Source organism: Dipodomys spectabilis, unplaced genomic scaffold (assembly GCF_019054845.1).
Source record: "Dipodomys spectabilis isolate Male_0828 unplaced genomic scaffold, ASM1905484v1 ptg000457l, whole genome shotgun sequence".
NCBI classification, from domain to species: Eukaryota; Metazoa; Chordata; class Mammalia; order Rodentia; family Heteromyidae; genus Dipodomys; species Dipodomys spectabilis.
The window spans coordinates 88,763-104,092 of NW_024871134.1; the positions used below are offsets into that span (position 1 = coordinate 88,763).

Here is a 15,330-nt window from a genome sequence, read left to right on the forward strand (position 1 = left end):
CATTCATATAGCATTTATTATAGCATATTTTACAATCCTACTTTATTAACAATTGTCATAAATCTTTTTATTGTGGATAATCTATTTATTAAACTTTGTCACGTGTAAATATATATAGAGAACAAACAGTATATGTAGGGTTTGATACTATTTGTTGTAGGCATCTATCAGGGGGCCTTGAAATGTGGATGAGGGGGAAGTATCTTGTATAATTTGTCCAGTGTTAATAGGTGAGGAAACTGATACTAAGAAAGGTTAAATAACTTGTTCAAATGTGCACAGATAGAAGGGGGAGAGCTAGGATTTTCACCTAGGCATCTTGGTTCAGCATTCACACCTGACAACTATGAAGAGTCAGTCCAACATTTGATCTACAAAACCAGCAGTTTCACATAGTATAACCTAATAAACCTCCTATGTGGAACTTTGTAGTAACAGATGGATGATATGTTACATCTTGTCTTAATACATTTGTAATCTAGGGACTAAAGAATACAGACATTTCTAATCTCTTCTGTTTTATGTTTCAATCCACTTTGGTTGGGTTTTCACTGGGACATGTTTGCTGGAAAACTATGTAATAGAAAGATAAGATGTTGGCTTTGGCAAAGACCTCATCAGCTCTTTAGACTAAACCTTTTAATAAATACATATGAGGAACTGAGCCCTAATGAGATTAAGGAACTAACACTGGCAGTCATTGACTGACAAAGCTGGAAATAGAATTCAAGTTGGAAAGCTTTTTGTTTCCAGTCCTGTAAACTTTCAACTTCATCTGAATAATTGCCTGTAGATAGATTTAAGAGTTTATGATGTGTGAATCTTATTAACTTTGCCCTCCACTGATTACTAAATTTAGAGTTATATTGAGAGCTCATTCCTAATAGTTACCTTTCCATTTTATTTTACATTTGCTTATTTGTTTTGTTTACATAGTTATTTAGAGCTAGCGTTTATACATTTCCGATCATACTATGTTATTTAATCTTAGGAGCTGTATCAACTTCTTTTTCCAAATGAGGAAAGTTTAAATTTATGGAAACAATTCAGTTATAAATGAACACCAGCAGCATGTTTGACATCAAAGGGCTGTGACAGTGCACACTGTCCCTGGAGTAGAAAGCATGGGTACTCTGATTTGTAACTACAACAAGGCCCCTAATGATGCTTCTCTCTACTATCTCCCCACAGGAAACCTTTATTTATTATAGCAAGCTTAGGCCTCTATGTCCTCCCACTTGCCTCAGTGTTACCTTGCTATTGCTACCTGCTCACCTCTAAATACAGTAACTTTTCAAGGAATGTATCTGTCACCTTGAGACCTTCCTGTTAATGAGTCACTAAATAATCTTTTCATGAATGTGTATAAAAATGCTTACATTTTATACCCATAATTCGGTTTGTGAACTTCTTAAGGAAAATGTTATATTTGTGTGTATCCCAAGACATACAACAATACTTTACTCATTGTAGATCAGCACAGGGTATCTTACATAAAAGGAAGTTGTGCCTCAATGTACACATATGAAACTAGAACTGATGGAGATGGGTGTGGATGAAGAGATGGAAGGGGATACTGGAAGGGGTGACCCTGATCAAGATGCATTATAATCATACATGGACATGTGAAATTGAAATCCCTTTATACAAGTGTTTGGTGGTAATAAAAATAGGAGGAAATGAAATTTGACTAATCTTTTATTCCTATATAACATATTCCACGATTAAAGCATACATTAATATTTAGAAGTTTATCCCCTTCTCTTTTGCTCCAATTTCTTATGACTATTAGGAAAATTCTGATAGTGAGAAAAGCAAACAGTTATCAAGACTCTTGAATACTTGTTGGGGCTTTAATGATTATTATGTACTGCTTGCTTTTATCATTTATAAAGTGAATGATTTTATATGAGTACTAATGAGTCTAGTTAGTTTTCTTAAATCCATGTAACAATCATATTCATTTCAAATTATTGGAATGTTTTAACTTCCTTAAAATAGTTATGTCTTTCTCCTCTGCCACTAAAATGAAAAAGGCAGGGAATACTTCAAGGAACATGCTACCAATCATACTGCTTGTTCTGTCATCAGAAGATTGTGGAATGAAAGCAAGATGGCTCCCAGAAGTTTCCCTTGATAGCTGTTACTCCAGTCACACAGAGTTATGTAACTTTTCAAGCGATATCTCCCTAATTAGTTGGAGCTTTAGAATCCCCTGCGTACATCTTGTCCTCAGCCCAAGCATTCACTTATCTAAAGCAAGTGCTACATGACATCTTTGTTGTTTTAGGAACATACAGATACTATTCCCAGGCATCCTCCACACTCTCTCAGATATGTGTGATATGACACATTTTCAAATTCAGAGAAGGATATAGAGGGGGAAAAGAGGGTTTTGCTAGTCTGACTTTTGTTGCTAAAAATGTTATTGAAGCAGATTTTTACTCTGTATGCTACTGGATTTTGATTTATTTGTATACTTTTAAAACCATACAATTATTGTATATGATCTTTTCAGTGAGACTTTGGGAGGATTCAAACAGGTCTTTAGCAGCATTATTGTGAACATGGCTAGCACTTTCCATAAGAAAAATACAAATATTTTGTTTCTTATCTTAGAATTGTGAAAGAGAAAAAGACACTTTAAACCAGGTAGTGATACACTTATAATCCCAGCTGCTCAGGAGACAGAGGCAAGAATATATCTAGTTCAAGACCAACCTAGAAAAAGTTAGTGAGCATGTTATATTTGCAGTGGCCTGTGAGGATTTTGATAATCTCTAGATTTGGAATAAAAATTGATTTAATGATTCAACAAAGATTCAACAAAGCTCTGATTATGTTTTAGATATTATCCTATGGTTTGAGAAGCATCAATAAACAAGATATATAAAAAAATGTTAATGAGACCCTGTCTCAAAATCTAAGTATGAACAAATGGGCTGAGGATATTGCTTAAGTAATATAGCTCTTGTTTAGCATATGGAAACCAGCTTCAACCCGCAGTACATAGAATATATATATATATATATATATATATACATATATGTGTGTGTATTTCTCTTTGCATATAGAGAAAAATAAATAATGAATGAAAGAGGAAGGAAGGAAGGAAGGAAGGAAGGAAGGAAGGAAGGAAGGAAGGAAGGAAAGGAGAGAGGGAGGACCGAGGGAGGGAAAGGAAAGGAAAGAGAAGGAAAGAGAAAAGAAGGAAGGAAGAAGAGGTGGAAGTCAGACAGAAAGAAAGAAAGCAAGGAAAGAGATAAAGAAACAAAGAGAAAAAGAAAGAAAAAAGAAAGCCACGGAAGAGAAAAAGGGGAAATGGAAGGCAAAAGGAGAGAAGGGGAGGGGAAAGGAAAAATAATAAAAAGAAAATTTGGAAAGGTAAATACAAAAATACACAGGAAGAAAAGCATGAGAATCTTCTTTCTGAGAAAAATACAGTGAGAATAAAGAGTATATTATACCAGTAAGTTAGAAAAAAATGAAAGCATCTGAAAGTCAAAAAGGAATAAATGAACAGAAGGAGTACAGTAACTATCAAAAATGAGCCAGGATGGTCATATGATTGTAGTTCAGGATAGCTGAAGGGCTGAATAAGATCAGGAATAACTGGCCAATAACTTTAATATGATGATCTCCCAATTCCAAACCAGAGACCTTTAGAAGGCCAAGAATTCTGATTTTTCTTATTCTCCTAAAGATCCAGACCAACGTGAAAACAAGTGACAATAGAAACAGAAGAAAAGTAATGCAACTACAGAGTAGCATAGGAAAAACTAACTTGATGCAACTTTTAAAAGATAATAATTGAAGTTATTTGCATTTTTGGAGCACTCTGACTAATATCAGGCGGCTGGGGAAGGTTGTCAATTTAGACTTCCTGAGGAAGTCTAAATGTTGAACTTACTAGATGAAAATTTTAAGTCAGTTATTGTAAATATATTCAAAGAAGATTCTGTCAAAAGAATAGAGCGAAACAGTTAAAACAATGTCACATCAAATGAAGAATATAAATAAAGAGCTAAAAATATGGGGAAAATCAAATAGAAGCTACAGTGTTGAAAAGTAAAAAAAAAAAAACAAAAAACCCAGCTTTATACATGAGTTGACTGACGACAAATCAGTGAATTTGGGGTTCTTTTGGTGCCACCCCATCCCTTAACTATAATTTTACCTTCTGTGGTAGTAGTTACATATAGTCAATTTCAAGCTAAATGCATTACATAACAATAAGCAATGCATAAGTTTCATTCCCAGTAACATGATAAATCTCATGCCTTGTCTGTTCATGATGGACATCATCTTTTCCTCCAGTGTCCCCTCCCTCACTGTGCATACTACTCATCCTACTAGTCACTTACTTGTCACCCAGTTATCAGATCAACTATTGCTGTATCATAATGCTTTGTTTTCTAATAACTCTTGTACTACTTAATAATGTCCAAAAGTGTGGCACTAGTGGTGTGGCAATTTTTATAGTATAGTATCTTATTATATTTTTCTATTTCTGTATCAGTTATATCTGTTAGTTTCTTATTGCACATAATGTATAAATGAGATGCTGTCATAGGATGTATAGAAAAAAATACTAGGTTATATAGAATTTGGGTATTGTCCGTGGTTTCAAACATCTACTGGTATTTTTGTAGCATATTCCCCATGGGTAAGGAGGATTAATATAACTCAATTACAATTACACAATTTTAGGAACAAAATGGAATAAAAGAATAAAAATATTGAAGTCTCATAGACTTCTGAAGCATGACAAGGATATAAATATCTGCATAACAGGAATTCCAGAAAGAAAGATGAAAAATGTATAATGTATAATACTTGAGGAGATAGTCCGAACAATCCCAAATATAGCAAACCCCACTAATTTATACACCAAAAGTGTCAACAAATTCTATGTCATCATAATCAGATAAGAGAAAATCCTGAAAACAGGAAAGACAAGGACAATTCATCAAACACAAATGATCCTCAAATAATTGAGTGGCTGGGCTGCCATGGTGACACATGCCTTAAACCCAGTTGAGAGACAGAGATTGAGAAAACTGTAGTTTGAGGCTAGCCTTGAGAAAAAAAATGCTAGTGAAACCCCACTTCAACAAACAGTCTAGGCAGGATGCCTTATGCTGATTATCTCAGGATGTATGAGACTGTAGGTAGGAGGTTTGTGGGTTTGTGGTTCACGGCTAGTCATGGATGAAAAATGTGAGACCCAATCTAAAAACTAACTAAAATTAAAAGGACTGGGTATGAGGCTCAAGTGTTAAGAACATATGTCCTAAATGAACTCACAGACCGATAGCCGCCTAATTTTCGATAAGGGAGATAAAAAAAATAGAAGGGAAGAAAGTCAGTAATGGTGCTGGCACAACTGGTTAATCACCTGTAGAAAACTAAAGCTAGATCCATATATATCACCCTGCAACAGAATCTACTCTAAATGAATCAAAGACCATGCAGTCAAAGCAGACAATCTGAAAACATTACAGGATGGAATAGGAGAAACCCTAGGTCTCCTTGGCACAGGCCAAATTTTCTTAATAGAGACCCAGAAACACAACAAATCAAAGAAAGGTTGGACAAATGGGATAGCATGAACTGCAGAGCTTAAAGGACATAGCTAGAAAGATCAATAGAAAGACCATAGATTGGGAGAAGATCTTCACTAGCCATACAACAGATAAGGGTCTTATATCTAAAATATACTTGGAACTCAAAAAAATAAATCCCCCAACAACAAATCCTCAAAGAAACAACTGGCTGATTAATAAGTGGGCTAAAGAATTAAAGAGAAACTTCTCTGGAAAGGAAATAAGAATGGCCAATAGACATATAAAAAAATACTCAAACTCTCTAGCAATAAAAGAAATGCAAATCAAAACAACATTAAGATTCCACCTCACCCCAGTTAGAATGGCTATAATCAAGAAATCTAATAACAACAGATGCTGGAGGGGATGTGGACAGAAGAGAACCCTACTGCATTGTTGGTAGAAGTGTAAACATGTTCAACCACTTTGGAAAGCAGTATGGAGGTTCTTCAAAAAACTCTACATAGAGCTCCCCTGTGATCCAGCAATCCCACTTTTGGGTATTTACCCAAATGATCACAAACAAGGCTATATTAAATTACCAGCACAACTATGTTTATCGCAGCATTATTTACCATAACTAAGATATGTAACCAACCCAGATGCCCCTGAGTAGATGAATGGATAAGAAAATGTGAGATATATATATATATATATATATATATATATATATATATATATATATATATATATGCAATGGAATTCTATGCCTCCATCAGAAAGAATGGCATTGCCCCATTTGTTAGGAAATGGAAAGACTTGGAAAAAATTATATTAAGTGAAGTAAGCCAGGCCCAAAGAAACATAGGTCCGGGCCAGGAAGTTGGCTCAGTGGCAGAGCGCTTGCCTTGCATGCCTAAGGCCCTGGGTTCGATTCCTCAGCACCACATACGCAAAAAGAAAAAAGCCGGAAGTGGTGCTGTGGCTCAAGTGGTAGAGCGCTAGCTTTGAGCTGAAGAGCTGAGGGACAGTGCTCAGGCCCAGAGTTCAGGCCCCACGACCGGATCCAAAAAAAAAAAAAAAAAAGAAAGAAACATAGGTCCCATGGTTTCCATTATTTGCAATAACTAGTATATGTCTAAGACAAGCAGAAAAGGTAAAAAGCTATGTACATACGACCTTATAAGATGATGTTAAGTGAAATGAACCCCAAGATAGGGACACAAGTTGTTATTTCTTTCTTGCTATTATTTCTAAAGTATTTATAATGTACCATGTGATTTTTTTTTGTTTCTTTGTATATTCCTCTCCCCACAGTATAACCCCTATTTTCACCGTATTTGATGTCAATGCCCTGCTTCTTGTCTATACACTTCTCTAATTTGGGGAGGGGAAGGGAAAAAACAAAATTCTTAAATAGGGATAAAGCTTGACCCATTGTAACAATGAGTTGCACAAGACACTATGTTGAAAAAAAACTTTACAATTTAGGGGGGGGAGTGTATTTGTGGAGATGGGAGGGAAGAGATGGTAGGGGAAAAACAAAGGAGGAGGTAACAATGCTTGGTAGGAAATGTACTCATTACCTTGCTCATGTAACTGTAACCCCTCTGTACAGTATAACTACCACATGTCCATTAATTTTTTTAAAAGTATAGTTTTAAAGCAGCAACAACAAAAACAAGAATTAATAGATCACTTTTAATTTGAATCAATCGGGTCTAGAGTGTACTGGCATGAAATATTCAAAATGCTGTCAAATAATAATTCTCTATTCAACAAAATTTTTTCTTCAAAAATAAAGGAGAAACCTATGCATACCCAGAAAAAAGAAAACAAAGAGGATTTGTTGCTAGCAGGCCTGTCCTGTAAGAAATATTAAGGAAGTTCAACAGTCTGAAATTTATGTGAAAAATAAGATGTGGATTAGCTATTATTTAGATAAATGGAGCTTAAAAATGCACTCTGATTTTAAAGATACCTGCAAAGCACTATCTGTATTCTGTGGTGTTCACCAAATAATGCAGGGAGGTGAAATTTGTGTACAATAGTACTTCTGTGGCTTGCATGCTAACTGTCTCTCAAAAGGCCAACATCTATTAAAGACATAAGTGGAACGCATTGTGGAAAGCTGTGGACAGTTAACAGGTGAAGCCTTTTGAGAGGCCCTCAAGTCATTTGCAGGCATGTCTTTGAGAGAATTGTGGGATTTGGGGCAAAGCCCTAACTTCTTATCTAGGCATAAGGTAGAATAAGGAACCCACAGGTCACTGTTATATTCAAAAGTCTGAACTCACCCTTACTAGGAGACAAGAAATGGAATTGGGACATGGAAGGGTCCTTGTGATGACACCTTTTCAATGTGAACACTCTCCCAGTGGCCAGTATTTCCAACTTTCATAATGTACTGAATCTAGAGGTGTGTTAAGCATTAACACAGCAAGGCTTCTGCAGGCAAAACTCTTCAGCATACCAGAGGCCGAACCCTAGGGAAATTGCTTATTTGCTCCAGCTGGAAAACACATATGGGAAATGAACAGGTTTATCTTTGCAAACTGTTTGCAAACAAGGTTCATTTGTTCTCCACACAGTTTGTCTTTGCTACTGGCACTTGAGGAATCCTATGTCAACTTCAGAAATACAACTTGAAGTCACTCTCAAAATTGTATATAGCTTCTTGCTGTTGGAGTCTTCCTTTAAAAGCAATCCTCTTCTCCTAGCATGGGGACACCAGCATTTATTCTCTTAAATATGCATTCCAAGACTTATTGAATGAACTCTAAGGCCCAGGACATGCATTTGGATACACTAAATTTTACTCAATATTTTCTCTACTCCCAAAGTTACCTGATAATACACAGAAACCAGTAATATCATGTTATTCAGTAGTAAAACCAGAAAAGAATATTGCTAACCCTGTTTTTAAAGAAAAGGAATATGGAGTTCACAGCAAAGCAACAGGACCTGGTATGAGTGGAGAGGGGTTGAGAATGCTATTAGGAAGGTTTGTGTAGAAAAGGTACATAGAAAATGAGGAAAGTATAAAGAATAAAGACAAAACACCAGGAGTAAAAGACTTTTTCCAATGATCACTTGCTGTGTACTGATTTCACTCATTTCTGTCTGCTTTTACCCAAGATTGCTCAGTTCACATATTCATCAATTTTCTCCTTAGTTCTTCAGAGGGAAAAAACTGCTCCGTCAGCCTTTTGGCTTTTGTACATGTCTCTGACCCAACCTGGTTCAGAATAACATGGGCTTTGGCACCAAAGAAAAGTAATTTGGATGTTGGGTACTCGGTAGCAAAAAAATAATTGGAAGGTGACTTCTAAAACAAACCTTAGTGATTCAAAAGAACATGTATTTTACTGCTTCTTTCAAAAATAGGAAAAAGGACTCATTGGCTTCAAGGAGGGAGAGGTAGGAAAGGATAAAATGTTTGGAGCTGGAAATGTGTGGCTTAGACTAGCAGGTAATATTGGAAATGAATGTGTATATAAAGCTCAAAGTAAAAGTAACAACAATCCTTTTACAATAACTTTTATAATCCCAAGGACTGCATGCCAAGGCAGTCCTGGCTCAGGGTCTGGCTTGTAGCTGCATTTAGACCAGTGGATAGGGCTAGAGTTATCTTGAAGATTCCTTCACTCCTTGTCTGGAGGGCTGTGCTACCTGCCATCTATCTCTTCAGTATAGCTGTGGACTGTACCTACGTACACTTAATAAATGCTATGTCTCTATGTAGAAACAGGTGGAAACATCTTGCTTTCTTTTGTAAGTGATACAAGCATTACTTCTGCTTTAATCAGTTAGCTATCCAGATTCAAATGCGATGGAGACAAAGAACTTTCTTTGTGTAGGAGGATCATCAATGTCACGTTCTTGGAGATCTCTCTGGTTTGAGATACACTGTGGCAACTGTCTTTGGAAAATACAAGCTGGTGTCATTCTAGTGTTAGTGTGGACTGCTTTTGTATCTCAGAGGAGAATATACTGGAGATTAGTCTAGAGAGACAGTCCAGACCAGGCCTTTTAGTCCATATTAAGAAACTCCCATCTTTTTCATAAGGCAAAAGAACCTTTACTGCATCTGGGAAATAAATTTGAGTTTTCAATACACTAAAGTGGTTGTTAACATCAGTTCTGGAAACAACCTGGATTCAAATCCTACCTCTGCAATTTGCTTTGTTGGAATGTTATTTAACCTGTCATGTGTTCATTTCTTCCTATGTAAGATGAGGCAAATTATTATTCTGTATTATATATCTATACCTATAGATATATAGATATATGTCTATAGATATAAATATCTATAGACATATATCATACAGCAGTTAGGAAGTCTAAATGGTTTAGTACAAGTAATTCAGAGTAGATACCCACCATTGTAAACACTATAGAATAATTACCTGATATTATCACTCTCTTATTATATTCTCACTCATCTCATTGTCTTAGAGGCCTGGCTTTCACAGATAACTAATACCTTTTCTGCATGTTCTGCTCAGGAGATGCAGGGTCATTTGTCTCTTTCTCTAGTTGTTATCTTTGAGACAACACCAAACTAGAAGCACCATGTTGCCACACTTTTGTCTTGGAGCCCAGGGGCTCCTGCAGAGAGAGTCTTTCTGGACCCGCTGACAATTTGCATCACCAGTGAACTGTGCAGATGCTTTTTCACACTCTTCCAAGTCCAGTGCAATTTCAAAATTCTTTTTTCTATTAAAAATATTTCTTGAGTCTAACCAAGTTCCTCAATTATCCTCTTCAATGTGGATGTTTTACCCTGGCAATTGGTGGGACCTAAACTTGCCTTTTGGGGTGGCTACATTATTATTATGTTTTGAGATATAAACTCAGGCATAACTTCTTCCAAGACCCTTTCTCTAAATCTCTCATCTCTCTCATCTCTAGTAAACCACTTTTTGTCTGAATCAGGAGCTATTATATCATTTGTTGGGCTCAGGACAAAATGAGCAGGTGAGTTATTTTTTAAAAAATAAACTTTACAACGTGGGAGGAGGGGAGTTGTGGGAAGGGAGAGCAGGAGAAAATTAGGGGTAGATAACGGTGTTTGAAAAGAAATATACCCATTACCTTACTTATATAACTGTAACCCCTCTGTATATCACTTTTACAAGAAAAAATAAATAAAAATAAATTTACAAAATTTACAAAACAGCAACACCAGCCCTTCCAAGTGCAGGGGCCACTGTGCATATGTTTCACAGTGAAGTCCCTTTGTATCATTAATATATGCTAATTAACAAAGTAAAACAATCAAAGGTGAAGATAGAGTGTAGCCTGGAAGTGCTTTGACTAGTTCTGGCTTCTTGGACCAGAAACTTGTGTAATCATGGTAGTAAAAGTTAGCAAGAATTGATTTTAGTTAAGAAGCTGGAGTGGTAGAATGTTATCCCAGCTAGGTAGGAGGTATAAGTAGGAAGATCGCTGTCTAGCAGGCAAAACCAGAAGACTATTTCAAAAACCTTGAAAGCAAAAAGGAATGGTTGTAGATTAGCTGTCTAATAAGCACATGGCTCTGAACTCAAACCCCGGTACCATCAAACAAATAAAAAAGATACAATAATACAAGTTTAGATATGATTCACACATACAAATTAATTCACTAATACTAATTATCATTATTGAACAGGAGCAGCATTTAGAATAGTGCTTTTTTCTTTACAAAGTACTATCATGTTTACGATTTCATTTGATTAGAATTATTGTTTTTTGAATGGGGAAAAGAATGAAGATTTTCCACAACCCACCAGAAGACAGCAGTAGTATCAGCCTGACTTAAGTCTCTTTACCTAATCCAAATTCTTTTAATTTATACCAGAGGTGATATTGCTTTTAATGAGATTAATCTGAAATATTTCTACAGTGAAGGTGCTTTTAATTGTATAGCTAACATGTTATTCTTCCTCTGACCACAGAACATAGAAAAAAAAGCTGTCATATGATTTTATACTCTCAGAATTTAGGAATTAGTGAGGCAATTTTGATCTTTGCAATTGCTACTGACACTCTAAATTCCGCAAGACATGAACTGAGATGTTAGTCCTTTAATTTGTTGCCACTTAAAGGGTCATTCCTTTTGCTGATGATGGATATGAACTACAGGTCCACAAATAATTTTCACAGAAAGGGAGTAGTTTCAGCTTAAAGATAAAAGCTTCACTTGACCTTCTTTTTGATGTGAGTGGGATGGTCCCTAAATCTTATGGTCCTGACTCCTTACTGACTGATAAAGCACTTGCTCAGTTGTCTAGGGAAGCTGGATTCAGATTTATATACATAAACTCATGTTTGAATAATAGTGGACTGACTGAAAGGAAAATTCAAGAATTAGCTATTATGTAGAAAATAAATTGCTTTCTCTTGAAAAATAAAGGTCCTGAAGAAGTAATGAAGGAAATTATCTCAAACTTTCTCACTCCATTCTGTCATTTGTTCTACTGAAAATCTTATTTTTAAAATGCTAAAACTCCTGTTATTCTTCCGAATCAATAATTTTTCTCAAAATTTTCACTTGATTTCAGTTAAGTCTTCCCAGTCATAATTTTGTCTATAAGCAATCTTTTTTTCTATTTAAGTTTTACCTAACCATACATATCTTTATAACTTACATTATCAGAGAAGTTAGGCATATATAAATTTATACACACATACACATATACACATAAATGTATAGTATAATGTGCCATATATAGATAGATAGATAGATAGATAGATAGATAGATAGATAGATAGATAGATATTTTGTGGACTAAAAAGACATAGTATCTACCATACATCCCTCTCATATTCAATGAGGAGACAAACACAATTTAACTGTAGTAAGTCTCTAATTTGAAAAGTGAATTGAAATATAAAATATATGATGCAGTCAGTGGTTCATAGTAGTAATAAATCCTTCTAGCTAGCATTTTACAAGTGTTGCAATTTTAATAATAACAATAATTACCTAGAAAAATAAGGTAGAATAGAAACAAGACCCCTACCATAGAGAAATTCAAGGAACTCAGAGATACCAATGTAGAAAGAACCATCTGTCTGGGTGATGCTGTTATAAAAATCACCAAGAAAAATAATGCTTTGTGTCTATAATGGTATTTGAACTAAGGGATTCACAGTCTTACTTGACTTTTTCTGATACTGACATTCTTCCATTTCAGCTATATCTCAACTTCTGGCTTTTTGGTAATTAATTGGAGATAAGAATTTCATGAACTTGGCTGGGAAGGTGTCTCAGTGGTAGAGTGCTTGCCTTGCATGCATGAGGCTCTGGGTTTGATTCCTCAGCACCACATAAGCAGAAAAAGCCAGAAGTGGGGCTGAGGCTCAAGTGATAGAGCGCTAGTCTACAGCTGAAGAGCTGAGGGATAGTGCCCAGGCCCAGAGTTCAGGCCCCGTGACTGACAAAAAAAAAAAAAAAAAAAAGAATTTCATGAGCTTTTCTGCCCAGGTTGTCCTCAAACTAACTATGATCTTCAAATCCCAGTCTGCTGACTAGTTAGGATCACAGGCATGAGACACAAGCACCTAACTCAGATAAATCTTAAAGGTAAATACTTCCTTTACCTATTTAGCATTCACGGTCAATGTAGGCATATGTTTCTGAAATTCCTATTAGAAAAAGTTGTTCTTTGTCGAGGAGAAAAAGCTAATGGGTACATTTAGTTATTTTTTTCATAGTTTTTGAAAAATGATCTAGCATTCTCTGTCTTTACACTGCAACATCTTTGAAGTGGAGACATACCACAGTGGTATCTTCTTTATTTTTGTATTCCCAGAAACAATAATAGGCATTTAACACACATTTGCTTGAAACCACATGGAAATCCCTGTAAAGAGGATGATGTTTATAGAACGTGACAATTCATCATTTGAAGAAACCAGGACCTAAATGAACTACTTTGAGATTTAAGAAAACTTCAGAGAAAAAAAATCAAAGAAGATATTTGTCTAATAATTGCTATGGGAAATGGATTATGGTTGTTTTGAAACTATTTCCTCTGTATTTAGAATAATGTTCAATCTTTCAAATATGAAATCTATTTGTCACAATAAACAATGGCCATATTTTTAAATATCGTATGATTCCTACACACCTTTTTGCTTCAAAAGATGTCTTTGACACTTGTAATACTGCATTATTTCAGTTTTGATATTTTTATTGATATGTCTCTGAGGGACTTTATCCTTTGGGACACAGCCTTTTCTGATATAAATACAGCTGATTTCATCAGTTCCCAGTTCCCATAGAAGTTAGGGCACCATGTTTCCAATGCGCATATGGAGCCCTGGCAATCACACTTTGGGCTTCCCACTCTTGCTCAGTCCACTTGGATGCTTCTAGTCTTTCCTATTCTACCCCCATTCATTTCATGATGGATTTGTGGCTTCTCTGTTATTTTCATGGACAGCCAAGTAGGAATGAAGATCTAGCAATACCCGTTAGAATTTCATGCTAGAAAATCTAGATACAATTTCCTCCCATGGCCTGAATTATACAATGTTGCTGTTGTTTATAGTGTACTTATAATGTATTGTGTGATTTTTTTTGTTTCTTTTGTATGTTCTTCCCCCATGTTATAATTCCTGTTTTCACTGTATTTGATTCTGGTGCCCTGCAGATACATTTTTCGTGTTTGGGGAGGGGAAGGAAAATAAAATGCTGAAACAAGGATCCAAGTTGACCCATTGTAACAATGAGATGTACAAGACAGTGTTGAAAATGAACTTTACAGGTTGGTGGGGGGAAGGGAAGAGTTGAGGAGGTGGGGAGAGAAGGGATGGTAGGGGAAAAACAAAGGAGGGGATAACAATGCTAGATAGAAAATGTGCTCATTACCTTACTCATGTAATTGTAACCCCTTTGTACAGTATCTTTACAATAAAAATATATCAAAAATAATATAAATTAGCCTCTTCCCACTCTAATATTACCAATCTAGTCTAAAATTTAAATTCTCTTTTCATCATATTAGTCATTCTTCAAAGCATCCGGAGAAGGGAAGTATTTTCCATCTTTTCTAATCATTTCTCTTTGCTCTGAGCCATTTGTCTAGCTCAGACTGTTTGAGATTGCCCGCCCTTGGTAGTCAGCTCACTCACCCAATTCTCCTATCAGACAACAGAATCCCACTGGAGCCATGATACTTTTCAAACAGACTTGAAACACACCGGCTCAGGTCACCAAGAGAGTCTGATGATGATGGCAGGACAGTTTCTAATTGTTTAAGCAGTCTCACCATGTTTCTTACTAACAATTAGAGCCCAAGTCTTAAAACGCATCTATAACAATGTAACCTTCAACATGCTTTCCAGACTACTCTCTGAGGGGTCTACAGGAAGCTGGGGAGGGTACTGCACAAATAAACACAACAACATTGGCAGCCTTTGGAGCTCTGCCTGGAGCTATGTACTGCCAGGAGTGAAAGTCATTAAAGACCCTTTGCAAAGGTTGTTAAGACATGTGTAAACAGCCGTATAAACAACACCAGGTCAGGTCATGGAAGGAGAATGGCAACTGGGGAGGCCTGGGGAGAGCCTGCCAAAGTGTGAAATTCCCAGCAGGGAGAAGACATTTGGAAAAACAACTCCATCAAGTTTTATCAACACAAATCATTTCCTAAGTGGTATATTTTATTTAGAATATGTGTGGCCCAAATTTAACAAGGGAAGCTTTTATCAATTGCAGTTTTTTTTTCTATCACTTCCAGATATCTCCCTTTCTGAATTACTGGCAAAGTTGATGGTATGCTCATTATTA

The 15,330-nt window shown here is 35.9% G+C and overlaps 1 long non-coding RNA gene across 1 annotated transcript; it reads left to right on the plus strand.

Moving 5' to 3' along the window:
* Positions 1-242: 242 nt before the first annotated feature.
* On the plus strand, positions 243-15,031 carry LOC122098073. The gene is made up of 3 exons (XR_006145657.1): positions 243-357; positions 6,468-6,474; positions 15,021-15,031. It is a non-coding gene; the product is annotated as an uncharacterized LOC122098073 (long non-coding RNA).
* The last annotated feature ends 299 nt before the right edge of the window (positions 15,032-15,330 follow it).